Source organism: Leopardus geoffroyi, chromosome B2 (assembly GCF_018350155.1).
Source record: "Leopardus geoffroyi isolate Oge1 chromosome B2, O.geoffroyi_Oge1_pat1.0, whole genome shotgun sequence".
Classification (NCBI taxonomy): Eukaryota; Metazoa; Chordata; class Mammalia; order Carnivora; family Felidae; genus Leopardus; species Leopardus geoffroyi.
In genome coordinates, this window is record NC_059332.1 from 80,321,982 (window position 1) to 80,343,349 (window position 21,368).

General features: G+C 42.8%; 1 protein-coding gene across 3 annotated transcripts in view; it reads left to right on the forward strand.

Annotated features, from left to right (window-relative positions):
* ANKRD6 (ankyrin repeat domain 6) overlaps positions 1–21,368 on the forward strand; it is a 221,140-nt gene that overhangs the window by 55,121 nt on the left and 144,651 nt on the right. The window lies entirely within an intron of this gene.

A 21,368-nucleotide genomic window follows, 5' to 3' on the forward strand; every position in this document is an offset into this window, starting at 1 on the left:
TGTGTTATAAAACTGTTCCATTTGGGGCAGTGATCGTGGGCTGGAAAGTTCTTCCAGCCACATGCAGTGGGAGTGGTCTCTTTGGACCTCACTCTGTCCTCGATGTAAACATAGGCCCTATAAAGGTTTTTGAAATGAAAAAGAATACTGAAAAGAAACAATCACATTTGCCCATGCGTATGTGCATATACAAGAACTTTTTGAATTTTACCTGAACTTTCTGTAGGATAATTTTCTTTTTCTCATTGTGTTTTCTGGAGGCCAGTTCTCTCTCCCTTTTTCTCTCCTTCTCTGTCTCTAAACTTAATTACCTTTCCTCCCCCTCCCCTTTCCTTGTAGTGATGGTAAATTGTGTAACTCATAAAGGAAATATTGCTATGTGCTCTATATAAGTTAGAGAAACAAGGGGAAAGTCACATACCATTAGAAGAATCACATGAATGAACCACTGCTAAAAAAATGGGGATATGCTGATTTTTTTCCCCTCTGAAACTTCAGTGGACATATTTATGTAGTGCCAATGTCCTAAATGTAACAAAGTGACTTATAAAATTTTTGGTGCTCTTATCATGTAAGAAGGTATATGTCATGCTTTGGACTGATTTTGTTACAGATCCTTTAAGAACTAGCAAGGAATTATTTAAAATATAAGTTTAGATTTTACATTTGGAATGAGTGCTCGATTGAGTTAGAGAAGAATCTTAATTTTAAAAAGTCTCGAAATAAAGAGTTTTATTTTGTAAAATAAATATCCCACATAGGACCCACTTTCCTCACTGCTTGCAGAGATGATGCTTTTAGGAAAACACTTTCTTAATAAAATGCAAATATTTCCAGACCCTGTCCCCCTACCTCTCTGCCCCTTCTCCTTCTCTCTTGCTCTGTCTCTCTCTCTCTCTGTCTCATAGATACTCATCTTTGTAGTATGACTTCAGTACACAATGCATCCTGAAGCCTTGATTGGTGGTTGTTAGTTCAGATACTTTTTTGCTCTTTTTAAAAGTAATTATAGTAATAGAATTATGCTTTTATATTAGAATATCCATTATGAAATTGAAAAAAAAGCTCATTTAATCAGTCTTAGATGCATAAATCCTCTCATTATAAAGTCTATCTAAAAATTTTTTTAAAATATTTATTCTTTGAGACAGAGAGAGAGAGAGAGAGAGTATGAACAGGCAAGGGGCAGAGAGAGGGAGAATCTGAAGAGAATCAGAATCTGAAGCAGGCTCCACTCTCTGAGCTGTTAGCATAGAGCCTGACGCGGAGCTCAACTCACGAACCACGAGATCATGACCTGAGCTGAAGTCGGGTGCCTAACCAACTGAGCCACCCAGGAGCCCCAAGAGTAAAGTCTGTTTTTAAGTGTCTTATGCTCTAATGAACATAAGAGAGTTTGGTACAGTGGAAAGAACAGAAAACTAAGTGTTGTGAGATACAGGATCTGTGTCTAGCTACCCAAGTGGCGGTGGGCAAATGACTAACTTCTCTGGACCTCAGTGATGGACTAAATCAATGGTTCTCAAGCAGGGGTGGTTCTGTCCTTTAAAGGACACTTGGAAACGTGTGTGGGGGGAACCATTTTTAATTGTCACAGTGTATGGGGACACTAATGGTTGAGAACCCCAGAAATTAGAAATCTTGAAATGCTACTTAGCCCAGTGAAGAATTGGCCCACTCCAAATGCCGATGGCACACCAACTGAGAAACAGGGGATGATCACTACGATTCTTTCAGCTCTATTTCTCTCAAGTTCGTAAGCAGGGCATTGAAAACATCCGAAGTGTTACTGAACTATTACACTTAATGTCTGTATCTCGCATTTAGCATTAAGCACTGTGTTGTTGGAAGTGAAGTCAGACCCAGTAATGCTGGAGTAAGGCACTCCTGCCATGGCAACTGGGATTCAGAGCTTTATTGCTGGGGTCAAGTCCCTGCTCTAAGCACAGGAAAAAAAATACTGATACTGTTCAAAAACAGGTGCAGAGCCAGGCCTGGCTTTTTGGTTGGCTTTGGATTTTCCTTTACGTCCTTTTTTCCTCAGAGTGTTGAAGTGGGTTTATTGTGGCCACAGGCCTGGCATCTAGGGCCTGGAGTCTTCCGCTGAGAGGAAGGCAGCTGTCTCATCTCACTGCCCTGCTGCAGGGCACTGTCTGTTGGGAAGGGGTCATTGTGGAGGCAGGTGGTGCCTTGAAAATCTGCCTGCCAGTGGTCAGAGGTCAGACCAGGGGCCTTGATGAGGCAGAAGGGATTTGGGATGGAATAAAAATTCCTGGATTTCTGAATTCTTAGATTGTTTGGTGTGATTAAATTACTTTTTATTTGCCATTGAAGTGTTATTAAATCAAAGTCTCACATAAAAATTTCTCTTAGGATTGTCTTTTTTGTAAAAGGCAATAGAGATGTGAGTTACAAATCCTCCACAGAAATTTGCTATGATGTTGCACATATATCCAACTCTCAATAACTAAACTGTAAGATTACCTGGAACATATTTTTAAATTGATGTGTTGTTTGTAATTACACAAATAATGTATTTAACTAAAAAAATCAAATAAATAACCAAAAAACCCAGTAAATACTATATATGTGTATGTATATATATATATATATATTCTCTACTATATAATAATTACTATATATGTGTGTGTATATATGTATGTATGTGTATATATATATATATTTATATATATTCCAGTATATATACCATGCCAGTCTTACAAATTTGACAAAAATGGAGTTCCAGTATGTTATATTTTGTTTTGTTTTTTAAATTAACTAGGCTCTACGCCTAATGTGGGTCTTGAACCCATAACCCTGAGATCAAGAGTTGCATGCTCTACCAACTGAGCCAGCCAGGTGCCCCAGTATGTGATGATTTATGTAACCTGCTTTGTTCATGTCACATTATCTCATGAGCACATTTCTCTAACATAGATACTACATAATTTTACATGACTGCTGGTGATCCATTGGGAGAATGGAATCAAAGAGCACATACTTTAGAGTCAGTCTCTGGCTTCCTACCTCAGCCCTGCCTCTTATTAACTGGACAGTTCACTTCTTTCTGCTTTGGTTTACTCTTCTGTAAAATGGGGAGAATAATATTACTGACTACATTAGAATGTTTTGAGAGTTAAATGGGATAATAGATGTTGAGTGATTAGAAAAGACTCTTGTATAAAGTAAGCACTCAATATCTGAGAGGTACCATCATGTTTTCAGCACTGGCATCATTATATGACCATACCGTCTCTGCTAACCAATCCCCTGGTATTTGACATTCTTGCAACTGAATCTTTTTTGACATCCAGAGTTATTACTTTCATATCAGTTCCTCAAAGTGGAATTTCTAGGCCAAAGAGCAAACAACAGTTTGAGGCTTTGGATACATACTGCTGAATTGCCTTCCAGGAAAATTGTCTCAATATTCACTCCTAACAACTTCCCTCTGCTGAAGCAAAAAATTTAGCTTGGCTTCCTTCTAATATCCTGTGTGTTCTGGGACCCCCACCCCTTCCAATAATTGGGAATATAAACTAATTTAATATTGCTCTAGGGCAAGCATAATTAGGGAAATGAATCAGCCACAAGACAAAGTCAATAAAACATTCCATAGTCAAATAAACAAACAAGGTATATCACCTGCCAGTTGGTATTTTCTGTGCTATAACTTCTTTGTTGGTCAAGAATTATTTGTATGTGAGAGGATGTGAGTGTGTAACCCGCAAGTGGTCTTCACACACTCTTCCCCCAACCCAATTTAACTTGTAGACATACTGGAAGGAAAAAAAAATGTAGGAAATGTGACCAAAGTCGGACACTAACTGGGCCATCCAGGCACCCATTCCTAATTTTTTTTTTTTATAATGAGCTATATTACTCTTATAACCAGAACAAACCAATAAATCTTATTAGTTAAGAACATGCATTTTAAGTATTTGGTTGTATATTAAACATTCAATATTAAGGATAGAATTAGCAACTTATTGATATAGTAACATAATGCAGCATTATGCAGCTTTTAAGTGACCATCATGAAAAATATATAGTTTATAAAACACTGTCAACTCTTCATTCTGTGGTACGTAAACGTTACTTATTTCATTGTGCAGTTTTTACTTTTACCATGAAGAAGTTGTTGCAGGTTGGTATATACAGAGATGGGATCCGTAGTGTACTCGTGTCCTCTGTGCTACTTGACTTTGTAGTGAGTGCTGTGTCCCAGGGTCCTTGTTCAGCAGGCCTGTGCTACCAGTTGCTGGGTGATGACTCAGTTCTTCCACACATCATTTCTGTCTGGATGACTGAGACCCCGTGTATGGCACGCCATAACCTTGTTGTGTATCCAGCATGGTGTTGCTAGATGAAGCTTCTCAGCTATCCACCCACTTGCCTTTGATTTCAAACACAAGTGCAAACATGAACATTTAAACCACATGACCGAACGTAATTATGAGGGAGACATACAGATGATTCCAAATATGTTCAGTTTAGATTCTCATTAAGAACACAAAATTCTCATTGAAAATTCTCAAGTTTCTGAAAATCCTTCTTAGAACCTCAGAACTATGCTTGGGAAAGGCTGGCCAAGGTACTTTTGATAATTATTTGCATTCTAAAAAGAAATGTTGGTTATATTTTTATTATTTTTTTGGATTGAATACTTGATTCATTTTTGCTCAAGAGTAGTGGCTTTCCAACCTTGGACTATGACCCACTGTAAGAAATGCATTTTACATAGTAACCTAGTATGTACGCATACAAGTATAAATACACACACAAGTAAGAAAATTGTTTCCTAAAATATATGCAGATTTGATATTTTCTGTTCTATTTCTTTTTCTTTTAATGCTTATTTATTTTTGAGAGAGAGAAGGAGAGAGTGCATGCATGCAAACAGGGCAGGGCAGAGGGAGGGGACAGAGGATCCTAAGCAGGCTCTGTACTGACAGTGTAGACCCAATGTGGGGTTCAAACTCATGAACTGTGAGATCATGACCTGAGTTAGACGCTTAGCCGACTGAGCCACCCAGGCACCCCTTTTCTGTTCTGTTTCATTCTTTAAAATGCTGCTTGTTATCCACTAATTTATTTTCATGACCCATAAATAGGCCATGACCCACCCATACTTTGGAAACTGTGTTCCTGAGGTGGTTTGTTGTTGAGCGTGATCTGACTGGTAACCTTGGTGGGGACTTAACAGCCCTTTCATGGTGGAAAGCACATTGCCTTCCTCTTAGTGCTGGGTCCAGGGCAGGCTTTCCATGCCTGGAGCATCACCTCTGGAAGGGTCTCCATGCCACGGGGCCTGGCAGGAGATGGAGGCAGAGTGCCTTGTGTTGGTCGCCTGGTCACTTAAACAGCTCTGCTTTTGCAGACTTTCATCCTTCTCTGGACTGGCTGCTGCAGCTGGCAGCTCAGCCTGAGAGGGAAGGTTTAAACAAAGACAATAATTCAATTTGAGTGTCCCTGAATCATGTCTTTGTCTCTGCTCTTGACAGAACAGAAGGAAGTTGTTCATTATTAAGGATGCCAGCTGCCCATGGATTGATCTATCTGTGGCCAGTGCTGGCTCACTTTCAAGTACATAGAGAGGTGCCTCCCTAGGCGGTGCATTCTGAAGGGGTCCAGAAAAGATTTTCTTTAAAATGTCTACTGATCCCTGGGTGCCTAAAATGTTATAATTAAGAGTTCATTCTCTTAAATTTTATAAGTTTTTTGGTTTCCCAGAATTCCAGATCGATATAAGAGTGCCTGATTATTCTAGGGGCGACTGGGTGGTGCAGTGTGTTAAGCATCCAGTTCTTGGTTTCAGCTCAGTCATGATCTCACGGTTCGTGAGTTCAAGCCCCACGTTGGGCTCTGTGCTGATGGTGGGGAGCCTGCTTGGGATTCTCGCTCTCCCTTTCTCTCTGCCTCTCCCCTGCTTGTGCTGGCTCTGTCTCTCAAAATAAGTAAACTTAAAAAAATTAAAAATAAAAAGAATACCTTAAGATTGTATCAGATAACATTTAATGGGGATTTGGAAAGCTGCTGAGAGCCAGGGGTGGGGGTGTAGGAGGGGGTATAGGGGGCTTAGAGGACTGTCAACAGGAACTGAGAAGGCTGCAGACTTGGGGAAGTTTCTGTGTCTAATGGTAACTTGAAGGTCATTTGAAGTTGCTGAGCTCTTTGAATGTTTTTGTGAAAATGTTGTGAAGACCTGGTGGCTTGGGGTGGACTTGCGTAGGGCTTAGGGTTGAGGGTACTGATAGCCACCAAAGGTGGCCAGAACCCTTACAGCCACTTGCTACTCAGGGGTTTCATGGCCAGTATCATGCAGGGGTTTGTGGTTTTGTTTAACACATTTATTCCCTGCAAACAACATGACCAAAGTATGCTACCCAAAGCTCACATCTTATTTTGTCCGGTCCTTTCTAAGCACCTTGCATTTATGTAGGCATTTTTTCTTAATCTTGGCTTTCCAAGTGCTCAGATCACCATAATTCTATTGCACACCGGTTTGTTTTTCCAGTTGTTGGTTATCATAGAATTTAGGACTGAAAAAGAGCCTGGTGATCACCTGGGTCAGTGTTTTTCAAGCTGTTGTTATCTGCCCATTACTGGGTCATTAAAACAGCTTCATGGGTGTTACTGATAGAGACTGTTGGTGGTGGAATGGGTGAGAACCCCAGAAATATTTATCTTCCCTACCAGGCATGGTGTGTCCCAGATATGCATCACCTCCTGGTGAGTAGCGATATTCATGTGGTTCAGATATAGTCATTTTTATTTGACATTTCAGCACCTATTATTTACAGGTACTGTAGTCAGGAGCAGGGATCCAAAGGTGAGTAAGCCATGGGCCCTGCCCTCGAGATGCTCAGGTGAGAGTGGGAGAGATAGGCACGGAGGTTATTGTGACGGTGTGGTGGTTGCAGTGAGGAAGATATGTACTTACCTCTTTCCTACCCGGTGAGGTTCACTTTGGAGAAACAGTGGGCCGGCTGATCCCTCTGGACCCAGCACAGCTAAGAAGCTGTAGGCGGTGTCTGAGAGAACAGAAAACCATCTTCTGTGGTCGGAAAATAAGACCAGAAAGGGCTTCCAGTGAGAGGTCACAGCTCAGCTTGGCCTGTGTTGTAGTGGGTTGAAAATTTAATCCATGTCCTAATCCCTGGAACCTGGGAATGTTTCATTATTTGGAAAAATGGTTTATTCAGATGTGATTAAGGGAAAGATTCTGGGATGGGATCATCCTGGATGAACTGGGTGAGCCCTAAATTCAATGGCAAGCATGCTTTTAAGCGTGAGGCAGGGGGAGATTTGACCGAGACAGAAGGAGAGGAGACCATGTGACCAGGGAAGCAGAGATTGGGGTGATGAGGTTGCAAGTCAAGGAATGCCAAATGCTGTGGCCACCAGAAACTGGCAGAGGCAAGGAGGAATTTTCCTCAAGAGTTTCCAGAAGGAGTACAGGCCAGCCCACCCCTTGATTTTGGAGTTGTGGCTTCTAGAACTGTGACAGAATAAAATTCTGTTGTGGTAAGCCACCAGGTTCATGGTAATTTGTTACGGCAGTCCTGGGAAACTTTTTTTTTTAAGTCCTCTATCTTAGGGATCCTGGCCAGGGCATAAAATTTTCTGAAAATAATTAAAAAAAAAAAATTTTTTTAAATATTTACTTTTGAGAGAGAGACAGAGACAGAGACAGAGAGACAGAGTGCGAATAGGGCAGGGGCAGAGAGAGAGGGAGACATAGGATCCGAAGCAAGCTCCAGGCTCTGAGCTGTCAGCACAGAGCCCAAGATGGGGCTTGAACTCATGGATTGTGAGATCATGACCTGAGCTGAAGTTGGCACTTAACTAAGATGCCTCTGAAAATAATTTTAATATAGAAGAGTAGTCTGGGGGAGGGGGCACCTGGGTGGCTCATTAGGTTAAGCGCCAACTTCAGCTCAGATCATGATCTCATGGTTTGTGAGTTCAAGCCCCAAGTCAGGCTCTGTGCTGACAGCTCAGAGCCTGGAGCCTGCTTCAGATTCTGTGTCTCCGTCTCTCTCTGCCCCTCCCCTGCTCGCGGTCTCTCTCTCTCTCTCTCTCTCTCTCTCTCTCTCTCTCTCAAAAATAAACATTAAAAAAAAAAAAGGAGTAGTCTGGGGGAAAAACACTATTATGGCATGATTTTAACATGGAATATAAAGATCCTTATATAATTAATTCATAGATCTGCTTTAGGGAAATCCATAAACTCATCAAAATATGCAAAAATTGTAATTCTATATGCAAGCACTTTTTTTTTTTTTCCTGGAAAGAAAAAAACACAGCCTTGATTTCCACAGCCATAACCTGCTAAAGGGAGGACGAATCTGGAGAAAGTACAGAGAAGCCAAAGCCCTATTTGAAAAAAGACAAGCTGTCTGGCTGGAGCACACATTTTGTGAGCAGAAGTAACAGGGGATATAGGGCTGGAAAGTTTGTATCTGATGCTTTGCCTTTGTGGTAGTTCGAGTAATGTGTTTTTAAAGGGTCATGTGATAGTATATTGTACTGCCTCTTAGGTAATGGCTTTTAACACTGGGTTACAAAAAACACAGAATGAGGTGGCTACATTCTTGTGTGGATATGGGGAGTGTGTAAATGTTCCCTGGTTATTGTCCCTGGAGAAACCCATACATACCCACTGGAGGATTGCTTTAGTCCCTTTACACATCTTGTTCTTGAACTTGCAGTTCTCACTGCATTTTCCTAAAAAAAAAAAAAAAAAAAAAAATATATATATATATATATATATATATATATAATTTAATGGTTTTTAAAAATGTATTTTAGGGGTACGTGGGTGGCTCAGTCAGTTAAGCATCTGACTCTTGATCTCAGCTCAGGTCATGATCTTGCAGTTCGTGAGTTTGAACCCTGCATCAGTCTCTGTGCTGACAGTGCGGATCCTGCTTGAGATTCTCTCTCTCTGCTTCTTTCTGCCCTCTTCCTCTGCTTGTGTTCTCTCTCTCTCTCAAAATAAGTAAATAAAATAAACTAAAAATAAAAAATATATATATATATTAACTAAACTCTGAGCCCAATGTGACCCTCGAACTCAAAACCCTGAGATTAAGAGTTGCGTGCTCCACCAATCGAGCCAGCCAGGCGCCCCTATTTTCATGGCATTTTATTTCCTTGAAATCATCAATTAATGTATAATCATTCCTGGAACGTGTAGTGAACATCTTTGAACCAGATGAAAAAAATCATGTTCCTCAACACAAAACTAGTCTATGGTTTCAGAGACTCAGGGGTTCAGATTCTAGAACAAACTCTCCCACATCATGCTCTTCTTTGAGAAGAACTGGAACATTTGATACCTTATTCTTTTCTTTAATGGGATAGAAATGAATACATTTGGGAATCAAATTAAATTTTATTTCTTTGAGTTGAGAAAGAGCAGCTAACAGTCTTGTGTCTCCTCAGCTGTCTTTCTGACCTGAACAATATCTTCTTCTATCTTTGCTCCCTCCATGACCCAAATTTCACATATACTCAATGTTTTATGGTTTTTAATTATTAATTTTCATTACAAAAATAATTCAGGCTTATTATAAAAATGTCAAGTGGTAGGTTTGAATGTGTTGCTCCTTAATACTTCAGCTGGCTGCAAAACCCACTTCTCACTTTGCTATGGTCTGAATGTTTGTCCTGAATGTTGAAACCTAATCCCCAAGGTGATGGTCTTTGGAGGTTGGGCATTTGAGAGGTTATTAGCTCATGAGGGTGGAGCCTGCATGAAGGGGATAAATGCCTTTATAAAAGTGGTTCCAGAGATCTCCCTTCTCTTTCCCACCATGTAAGGACACAGCGGAAAGATGCTGTGAAACAGAAAGTGAGCTCTCAACTGACACTGACCCGGCTGGCGCCTTGATCCTAGACTTCTCAGCCTCCTCAGCTGTGAGAAATAAATTTCTGTTGTTGATAAGCCACCCACCTGTGGTATTTTGTTGGCCTGAGACATAGTTCTATCCCTGTATTATTTTCCTGTAGCTGTTGTAACAAGTTACCACAAACAGGGTGGCATAAAACAACAGAAATTTATTCTCTCACGGTTCTATAAACTGAAAGTCCAAAATCAAGCTGTTGGCAGGGCAGGCTCTCTCCAAAGGCTCTGGAGATTCTGTTCCTAGACTCTTACAGCTACTGTAGGTCACAGGTATTTCTTGGCTTGAGGCCACACAACTCCAATCTTTGCTTCTGTCTTTGCATTGCTGTTTCCTCTTCTGTGTGCGTGTCCCCAGACTCTCTCTGCCTCTATCTTAAAAGGATACATGTGATTGCATTTAGGGCCCAATAAGGCAGTATCCACTCTTTTGCTGTGTAAGTTCATACAGGTTCTGGGCATTAGGATGTAACATAACTTTTGAGGGGCCACTATTTAACTGCTAGGCATTGTTAAAGAAAAAGTTATTCTGACATAAGATAAAATGATGAAGACTTTATTCAGGATTGTTGTGACAGGTGTAGAATTGTGATGGTTTTCAGGACTGTTGCAGTGTGGGGGAGAGATCGGGCTCAACTTCGAATACAGCAAGAACAAGTGGCAGTTCCTAGTATAGGAGCCGGCTGGAGAGGTGGATGGAAAGTTACTAAGAGGAGACATCTAGGGTAGGGGGAATTCTTGCTAAGCTAACAGGATTCTTGCTGGAGGCAGGCCAGAGCGATCAAGTGTTACCTAAAGGACCTTAGGGGATGAGGAATTTGATCAGATAATGAGGGTGATCTGAAAGGGTAGGAGGATTCTCTCTAAACTGATTTAGCAGGATTCTTGCTAAACTGGGCTATGCAGACCTGACAAGGATGGGGGCCCAAGTGAGTTGGGTCAAAGAGAGAGTATTTGCCACAGTCCTCTAAACAGTGTTTTCCAGACTCAGAAAGACCCTAAAAGCCGACCCAGATTACCAGCAACCAAGCTTGTGCTGATGATGGGGAAGCTTCTGCAGCCTTATGCAGCAGCTTCCTAATTGGAAAAGTGGCTCCATGCAGGATTCCCTTGTCTCCTGCAGTCATTTCCTCTTGCCTCTCTGGACCTGCCCTAGCAATGTGGACATGCCGCCTTCCATAGGAGGGTCAGTTTACAGGGCAGTCGGCTCCCCAGCCCCCCCCCCCGGTTATAATACAGCACCTGCCTCTGCCTGCATGTTATTGTTTGCACTCAACCTACAGGAAAAATAAAACACCCATGAGGGCTGATGTTAGGAAACTTATTGCAACATCAGGGAGAATGTTAGATAAATCGTGATGTGGGAAGAGGAAATTGATTGTTGGTTTTGGGCCTAGACTAGGAACATTTGGTGACTGATAAGAAGGCTCGTGGCCATTCTAAGGACCTGATTAGCATGAACTCTGGCTTTAGGAGTGGGAGCAGAGCTGGTGCAATTTCAAAACTAGGCATCTGGGGAGTAATCTCTTCCATAGCAGGGGAGGAAGGGTCCGCCTCCAAACCCCAAGTTGACCTAGTGCCTCAGACCTGTTGCTGGACTCACCTCTGGGCAGGTGGATGCTGGCCTGTATTGTGCCTCGGACTCTGACAGGTAGGAAATAAATGAAATCCACTTGGCCATTCTGCAGATAGTTGCACTGGTGCTTTAGGGAGCGGAGGCTCTGCTTTCATAGTGTTTTCTGGTACTCTTCTGTGTGCTCATTTTTCTACCACAGGATGAGACAGTAGTGCTTTTTACTTGTCATACTGAGACTCTTTCATAGAGCTTAGCAGAATTCAGTACACTAATTATATTACATTTAGCTCAAGTTTATTAAATACCAGTCCTGTGCTACATGCTGTCTAGGGCACCTTTTCTTTATCTCATTTACACCTGTGAGTTATAGGTATTGTCTTGATTAAAAAAAATTTTTTTTTGATGTTTATTTATTTTTGAGAGAGACAGAGACAGAATGCGAGTGGGTTAGGGGCAGAGAGAGAGAGAGGCACAGATTCTGAAGCAGGCTGCAGGCTCCGAGCTGTCAGCACAGAGCCCGACGCGGGGCTCGAACCCACAAGCCGTGAGATCATGACCTGAGCCGAAGTTGGACGCTCAACCTACTGAGCCACCCAGGCACCCCTTGTCTTGATTTCTTAAAGTGAGGAAACAGGCTCAAACCTAACTTGTCCAGGTTCTCCCATCTGGTAACTGTGGATCGGGATTGGAATCCAGACCAGTGTGTGTGCTCTGGTGCAGCCCCGGTAAAGAAGGGAAAGAACCCTGGAGCTAACTGATGGCCACCTTCAGGTCTTAAGGATATCTTACTAAGCCTGCTGAAAAATGAAAACTCTGGGGGTACCTGGGTGGCTCAGTCAGTTGAGTGTCTGACTCCTTTTTTTTTTTTTTAAAGTTAATTTATTTATTTTTGAGAGGGAGAGAGAATGTGAGCATGAGCAGGGGAGGGGCAGAGACAGAGGGAGACAGAGGATCCTAAGCAGGCACTGTCAGCACAGAGCCTGATGCAGGGCTCAAACCCATGAACTGTGAGATCATAACTTGAGCTGAAATCAAGAGTCAGACACCTAACTGACTGAGCCACCCAGATGCCCCAAGTGTCCAACCCTTGATCTTGGCTCAGGTCACCAACCTAGGGTCATGGGATCAAGCCCTGTGTTGGGCTCTGTGCTGAGTGTGGAGCCTGCTTAAGATTCTCTCTCTTCCTCTGCCCCTCCCTTGCTTATGTGTGCACTCTCTTTCTCACTCTCAAAAAAAGAAAAAAAGAAAACTCTGGATTTATACTTCTCCATGTCTCAGGAACACTGAAGAGAGGACTTATTAGTAAGTTGCTTTTTTTTAAGTACTTAGGAATTCCATTTGGAAACAACAGAATTCTGTGTATGAAGAGGTGTTGGGCCATCTGGGGGTACATAGAAGGTGAGGTTCTGTTGCAGTGATTATGGCTGTCAGAGGGCGGAGTAAATCACCAGCCTCGATCCTGTTTGTGACAAACCTGCAGGACATTAACTGAAGTCCGTGTGTAAACTCAGAGATGTGGGTACAGGTATGAAGCATGGTGCCATCCTGGACCAGGAAATCTGCCTCCTCCCCACTTCACCTTTCAGGTATGTGCCCTGGGGAATTTTAAAATTTAAATCCTACCATCTGCCTTTCAAGTGACAAAGAACAAACTTTTATTAAGTGTCAGAATTGGGAAACTTATGAGGTTTATAATAAGAGGTTTGTTACAACATCTAAGCATAAACTCTATCAGCTATTGCTTGATAGACAATACTGATGAAAAATTTTGTAGTTTCCTTTATTCTGTTTTCATGTAAATTATAACTTGCCAGAGGTGCTTCCTTTTGCAAAAGAAAATAAGGTTTCTTGTTTTCATTTTGCCCATTTCCTTTCTCTCTCTTTCTTTCTTTGTTTCTTAATGTTTGTTTGTTTGGGTGCAGAGATTACTTAAAAATGAAAATCTTTTTTAAAAAAGTTGAATTTGAAACTGTAAACTGCATTTATTTCTTTACTTGGCATACTTTGTTTTTCTCTTTTACTTTGTACACAAAGGTATCTAATTACCTCCTCTCCGTGGAGCTCTGACTCCTGTTGAGTTCTTGCTCTGCATGAAGCACCTGCACTGATTCAGCTGGACCCAGCACCCACCTGTTTGCTAGTTTTGTTTTTCTATCATATTTTCAGATGTATAGAAACGTTATAAGAAGTGGTGTATATGACTAGACACTGCTTTTCTATGATGCTGGTTCAGGACCTTTGAAATCCCTGCCACGTGTCCTTTTCTCAAAATTGTTTATTTTTAAAATTCCTGCAAGTCTTGTCTTCCTAAGTGTAGTACTAGCAAGGAGCAGTGGGTGCATTTCTCTCTCCTCCCCCGCCCCCCCCCCCACATATGTGTGTGTTTTAGAGCTTTTTTAAAAAATAAGTTTACTTCTTAAATTTATTTTGAGAGAGAGAGGGAGAGGGAGGGAGGGCAGCATGAGCAGGAGGGGGCAGAGAGAGAGAGGGAGAAAGAGAATCCCAAGCAGGCTCTATGCTGTCAGCACACAGACCCCACCCAGTGCGGGGCTCGATCTCACAAAGCATGAGATCTTGACCTGAGCCGAAATCAAGAGTCAGATACTTAACCAACTGAGCCACCCAGGCACCCCACTTTTAAAAAAAATATTTATTTTGGGGGAGAGCACAGGCGGGAGAGGGGCTGAGAGAGGGGGACAGAGGATCTGAAGTGGGCTGTGTGCTGACAGGCTGACAGCAGCAAGCCCGATGTGGGGCTCGAACTCACAAGCTGTGAGATCATGACCTGAGCTGAAGTCGGATGCTCAACCGACTGGGCCACCCAGGTGCGGTCCCCCCATTTTTTTTAAAGCAAGCTCTAGGCCCAATGTGGGGCTTGAACTCATGATCCGGAGGAGGTGTAGTTGCATGCTTTGCTGACTGAGCCAGCTGGGTGCCCCCCCAGAGGTATTTTATAAATAGCTTTATTGAGGTATAATTTATATACCGCAAAATTTATAAGTGTGCAATTCACAGATTTTTAAAGCAAATTTATACAGTTGTGCAACCATTACCCTAACCAGTTTTAGAACATTTTCATCACTCCTGAAAGTTTGCTTGTGCCCCTTTGCAATCAGTCCTCATTCCCACTCCTGGGTCCAGACAACTGCCTCCATAAATGTGCCTTTCTAAACACTTCATATAAATAGAATCATACAGTATATGGTTTCTTGTGTTTGACTATTTCCATTCAGCCTGTTTTTGAGGTTTATCCATGACGTATGTATATCAGTATTAGTTCCAGAGGTATTAAAAAAAACCTTTCTATTGTGGCACATTTCAAAATTAGAGAGACTAGTGTAAGTCACCCACATGTACTTCACTCCCAGATTCGATAGTTATGAACTCATAATCAATCTTGTTTCATCTCCCCCCTCCCCATTTTCCTCTCCCCACCCCCTTTGATTATTTTGAAACCAATCCCAGCTGCTATATCACTTAATTTATAAATAGTTTAGTAGATGCATTTGTATTTATCTCCTGCTTTTCAATAGCTAAGGAGCTAAATATTGTTTTAGGTTTATTTATTTATTTTTTGAGAGAGAGATAGCATAAGCAGGGGAGGGGCAGAGAGAGAGAGAGAGAGAGAGAGAGAGAGGGGGGGGGACAGAGGATCCCAAGAAGGCTCCATGCTGACAGCAGAGAGCCCAATACAGGGCTCGAACTCATGAACTGTGAGATCATGACCTGAGCTGAAGTGAAACACTTAACTGACTGAGCCACCCAGGCAACCAAGGAGCTAAATAGTTTTTAGAAAATGTGGGTACTGGGTTAAAGGGCGGGATAAAAGAGCTAAATATTAATTTAACTAAGATGTAACAGTCCTGCTATGTTCAAGGTACTACCTGTGGCAATCTAGGATATGATAGTTTGTAAATCTTGTATGTCCACTGGTTCTGCAATATAAAATAACAATTCAAACATCACTCTGTGTTGAAAATAGGTTTCCTTTCTGTTTTTTTTAATCATGTATATTTTGTTTTTATGCTAAAAATCAAGTTTTGTTTTAAGAGGAGAGATGATGGGGCACCTGGGTGGCTCAGTGGGTTAGGTGCCTAACTCTTGATTTTGGCTCAGGTCATGATCCCACAGTTCGTGGGATCAAGCCTTGCATTGGGCTCCTGGCTGACAGTGTGGAGCCTCTTTGGGATTCTCTCTTTCCCTCTCTCTCTCTGCCCCTCCTCCGCTTGCATACACTCAGGTGTGCATGCTGTCTCTCTCTCAAAATAAACACAACGTTAAAAACATTTTTTAAGACTAATTGAATATAAAACATAAGCTGGCTTCTTCATTCTCAGCTGGCTTCTCTCTTGCCTTCCTCTTACTGCAGAGTCTGACAATCTGAATGTTCTGCCTTCCTCAGGGCTTCTTCAGATGGGGAAAAATAAGCCGGATCTGGTGAAGCCTGGTTAGTCTATTTTTGTTGTTGTTGTTTGCAGCTAAATGTGTTCTTTGCCGATAACTGCAAACCACCTTTCTACCACCTTAGAGCGCTTTCACACCTAATACCATGCCAGTCTAATCGTGGACTTGGGAGATTTTAAGCATGGGAAGTCCTAGAAAATTATCTAGTGCCGTGGTTGTCAGCCAGGGGGTGGAACTCATTGTCTGCAAGGTGCTGCTGTTATTTAGCAAGTCGAGTCCAGGGGAGCTGACAGCCTGTGCTGTGTGGGGCAGTCTCACGGCACAAAATGTTCCTGTTCAAAATGTCCTTAGTGCATGGTAAGAAACACTGTTGCAGTCTACTTCCCTGACTTGGTCCTCGACGGGGAGCATGCCACCCAGGGTTCTTGAGACCCTGCTGCACTGGTTTGGGCAATTTAGAGGGAGTCCCCAAGTCCCTTTCCCATGCCTTTCCTCAGTTTAGCCTGCTTGCCTTCCGTCTCTGTTTCGGCACCCTCCTTAATCCCACAAGCCTGTAGCACCAGGGGTGCATTCCAAGAGGAAGGCGCCTACACTGCAAACTAGAGAGTAAGGGGGGAAAGCATGCAGTGCCCACTGAGATCCCTAAAGCCTCTACAAAACCACACTTCTGAAAAGTCTCTGAGGCATCCGGGCTAAGAGTTTGTTCAGTGTCTCCAGATGTTCCATCATCTCCCGGTTTTATGAGGCCTGAGCTGGGGTGACATTGATGACTGTGATCATGAGAGAGGTTGTGGGTCACCTTTCTGCCCCCAGTGGCTTCGTCTTGCTCCAGCCGATGGTCTTGGTGCCGGCAGAGGCAAGAAACAAAGGTTCTTGTCACCTAGACAGCTTCTGACCCTCAAGGAGCAGCACAGGGCTTCAAGCCTGGCCTCCCAGGAGATAGTCAGGTGCCATTCTCTTTCTCTGCCCCTCTACCCAGAGGTGAGATTCTAAGGAAGGAGGACAGAAGCTGCTTGCCCTGCGGTATCCAAGATAGAAATGCTGCCCTGAAGTTGCTGGCACCAAAAAGTGAAAGTGAGATACACCGCGGTTAGAAAAATGCATCAGGGGGCACCTGGGTGGCTCAGTCAGTTAAGTGTTGGATTCAGCTCACGATTTGTGGTCATGATCTCACGGTTTGTGGGTTTGAGCCTTGCATCGGGCTCTGTGCTGACAATGTGGAACATGCTTGGGATTCTCTCTCTCCTTCTCCCTCTGCCCTTCCCCCACTTGTGCTCACTCTCTTCTCTCAGGAAGGAAGGGAGGAAGGAAGGAAGGCAGGAAGGAAGAAAGAAAGATGCATCAAGCTGCAAAATTTTCACCAGATATATATTTTAAATACCAACAAAAAATGCATTAAAACTGGATAGTAACTGGAATTGAAAAAGTCCTTGTGTGTCTTCTATGGTAAGCCTCCGAATTTCTGAGAGTCCTTGCAGATAATAGGGGTAATAGTATAACAACCATCTCCTAGCTCCTAAATGGAGATTAAAGGGGATGTGGGATGGGAAAGCACTCTGGAATTAGCGAATGGCTATACCAAAGTTAATTACCGTTCTCATGAGAGCAGGGATGCTTTTAGTGGCTTTGGGCATTAATAATAGTGAAGGTTGTGCAGCAGGACTGTGGGTCATGGTTTAAGTTTGTGTTGATTCGTGTTGTATTTTGATTTATTAGGTACAACTGAATTTATTTCAGGCCAGGGCAGTGGGTTAAGGAAGCAATAAAGATAATAAGTATGCACTTAGCAAAGTCAGAAGAGGCTTGTACCCAGCTGAGTCATACTTCTTTCCAGCACAGAAAAGCACAGCTTTTACTGTGTCTGAAAGACACTTTGCTGGGAATGTGCATCAAGATGGGGCTTGCAGTTGAGGCCATTTCTCAGGAGTGGATTCTTTTTGCATCATAATTGCACAACACATTCTCGGAGGAATGCTTCTTATTGAGGTTTAGGGTACATAAATCCTGCCCACAAAAATCAAGACTTAGACTTATCTAATTGTTTTCTCTTCTGGAAGCACCAGGCTTGTTTCTAAGTATTTCTAGTGTTTTGTCTTTTAAGGACCGCATGCTCGTAGAAACAGACACATGCTTTCAGCAAAAACTCTCTTGTGTCTCCCCTCCACAGCTTAAGTTCAAATCAATGGGGTTCGATCTACATTTGCATTCAAAAGGGAAATGCCTTCTTGGCAAATACAGCACACTGCACCGTAAATCTTGGGTTACTTGGAACGCCTTAAGCTTACTTAAACATTCCTTAGTAACACATTCCTTTGAAGAGCTTGACAGGACTCCCCGCCATGAGAGCGCTTAGCTTATTCAAGGCATTTAGTTTTTGTCACTGACCAGCAAGGCACCTCTCTTGAAGGAAACAAACGTAACAAAATGCCTATCAACTCTGTATCCTGCAGTATCTTTGCATTAAAGAAAGGTACTTCATTCAGTGATTGGGGAGGGGCTTTCTGGGTGATATCCATTTGGAGATGCATGGAAATAATCTGTTTCTCACACTGGAGTGAATGGGCATTTGTGTTTTATATGACATCTAGTGCTGTAAAATTCTTCGTTTTCATTCCTTTCTCACTGAAAAGACATCTTGGTGCTGGGTCTTTACTGTGAGGAAGTGATTTCAAAAACCAAATGAAGCAGAGACTTGAACTGAATGGTGCAGATGACATTATGCCCCATCCCACCACTGACCCACAGAATTTCTCTCTTTTTTTAACAGGTCTTTTTTTAACAGGTGACATAGTTTCTCAGTTGCTCACCTTCATTGGTTTCCAGCTGGAAGGTCTAGCTGGCAGCTGCTGTACACAGCACAGTCCCCCCTGCATTCTTGTTGACATTAAATTACACTTGCCCTAAAACTTTTTATTTCATTTCTCTCACTGGTTATTAGAAGTTTGTAATTCTTCTGTGGTCTGCCACATCTCTTCACAGCAGCAGTGGTGATCATTATGATAGTAGCCAGATGTGGGTTTTGTACTGCCTATTTATTTTTAAAGCGGTTTTTGATTTCATATACATAGTTATTTTAAATAACATTACCATAATTAACATAACCATAGGGCCCCTGTGTGGCTCAGTCTGTGAAGCATCTTTGGCTCAGGTCATGATCTTCCCCCTTTCATGGGTTCCTGCATTGGGCTCTGGGCTGACAGCTCACTTTCTCTCTCTCTCTCTCTCAAAAATAAACACTAAAAATATGAACATAACCATAATAAAAGTAACCTAACTGTAATTATCTCATGCAGAATTACCATTTCATCATGTCAACAGAGATAGGAAAAGAAATAGGTCCAGATCCCTGTCTAATCAGGCTTACAGCCTAGTCTTATTTATTTTTTAGAACAATCTGGGCTGGTGAATAAATATTTTTTAAAGTCAGCTTTTAAGGCATATGCAGACTTGATCCTGTCTTCCTTAACTGACAGGACCCTTTTTGCGTTTCTGGCTATTGTTGAGAAAATACAGCAATTAAATTCCATTATGATAATAGCTATGGACATGTATCTGTGTGGCAGGTAGTATTCTAAGTCTGTTACTTATATTAATTCACTTAATTAAAAGAAACGCAGAATTCTCAACATAGGGTATAACAAGAAAGGCTGCCAATCTCTAGCTAATGGTCCACCTCCTCACAGACATATTTCATTCGACAGAGGGAGGGGTGCAGGTCAGGTGATTCTAACAGGCTTTCAGACATCCTTTGCTGCTCCTATTTCTATATAAGCCTGTGCTGTAACCTATCCACTGCTTCCCTCCCTCGGCCCCTCCTGGTGCTGCCAAGCCCTTCCACCGTCCCTCCCTCCCACAGGCTGCAATGCTTGGCTTGGACCCATACAGTCCTTTATGCCTAAATATAAGGTGATTTGTAGAAGCCACCTTGCTGAGGTTAGTGATTGGGTTAAAAGTACAAAACTTAGGGGTGCCTGGGTGGCGCAGTCGGTTGAGCGTCCGACTTCAGCCAGGTCACGATCTCGCGGTCCTTGAGTTCGAGCCCCGCGTCGGGCTCTGGGCTGATGGCTCGGAGCCTGGAGCCTGTTTCCGATTCTGTGTCTCCCTCTCTCTCTGCCCCTCCCCTGTTCATGCTCTGTCTCTCTCTGTCCCAAAAATAAATAAACGTTGAAAAAAAAAATTTAAAAGTACAGAACTTATGGGGCTATGCCCATCTTTTTGCATTAGACTTGTGGGTGGGTCTGATGCGTTTTGGCTGCTGGGGCTCTCAAGGAAGGATTGGAAGGACAAGGAAAGTCCTCAGAAGGTGGGCTCCCCCTGCTTCTCTGCCCAGTTAGGAAGCAATGTTGATTGGGCCCAGTGCATCTATAGTGAGCACCTCTGCTGGGTAGAGAACAGGAAACCATTAGACTCCTATCAGTTCAAAACTTACATGTGCTGTGTCTCTCATAGCCCTCTGAGATGTGGAAGGAGGATTTCAGGTGGCCTGGATAGAGTGTGAGCATCTGGGTCAGAACCTGAGTTTGGCCCCCTGCACTCCTTCTTCAGTACCAGTGTACATGTGGGCAAACTCTGTAACCCTTAGATTCTTCATCCATTAAATTCAACAAGTATTTATTAAGTGCCTACTATGAGGCTGATACAGCCTTGAACATAACAATTCCTACCCTCATGGAGCTAGAAGAGGGTGAAGAATAGTAAACAAAGTAAATATATAGGTAGCGATAAATGCTAAGACTGCTATTTTAAATAAGGTAGTCAGAGAAAGCATCACTGATAAGGTGACATTTGTGTAAACACCTGTGGGGGGGCTCAAGGAGCGTGCATTTAGATATCTAAGTGAAGAAGAACAGTTTATATAGAGGGACAGCAGTGCAAATGTCCTGAGGCAGAAGTGTACCTGGTGTGTTGAAAGAATACCAAGGAGGCCAGTGTAGCTGGAGAGCCAGGGGACTAGGTAGGAGGTGTGATCAGAGAGGAAAGAGGGAGGCTTTGTAGATCATGATGCAGACCTGGGTTTCTATACTGGGTCATGTTAGAAGCTGTGTTCAGGGAAAGGAGGTTTGAATAGAAAAGAGACATGATCCAACTTAAGAATTAACAGGACCAGTTGTGATGAGGAATAGTCAGTAGTGTGTGGGGAAGGGCAGGAACAGAAAGACCAGGCAGGAGGCTGTGCTGTGTCCAGGTGAGACAGGATGGAGGCTCGGACTCGGGTGGGAGTGGGAAGGAGCAGAGCGGATGGAGTTCTGGGCCTTTTTAATAATATCCACCTGATGGCATGGCTGTAAGGCTGAATAAGATGCACAGAGAGCACTGACATATAGTAGGTCCTCAAAAAAGGGCAGCTGTTGGGGCGCCTGGGTGGCGCAGTCGGTTGAGCGTCCGACTTCAACCAGGTCACGATCTCGCGGTCCGTGAGTTCGAGCCCAGTGTCAGGCTCTGGGCTGATGGCTCAGAGCCTTGAGCCTGTTTCCGATT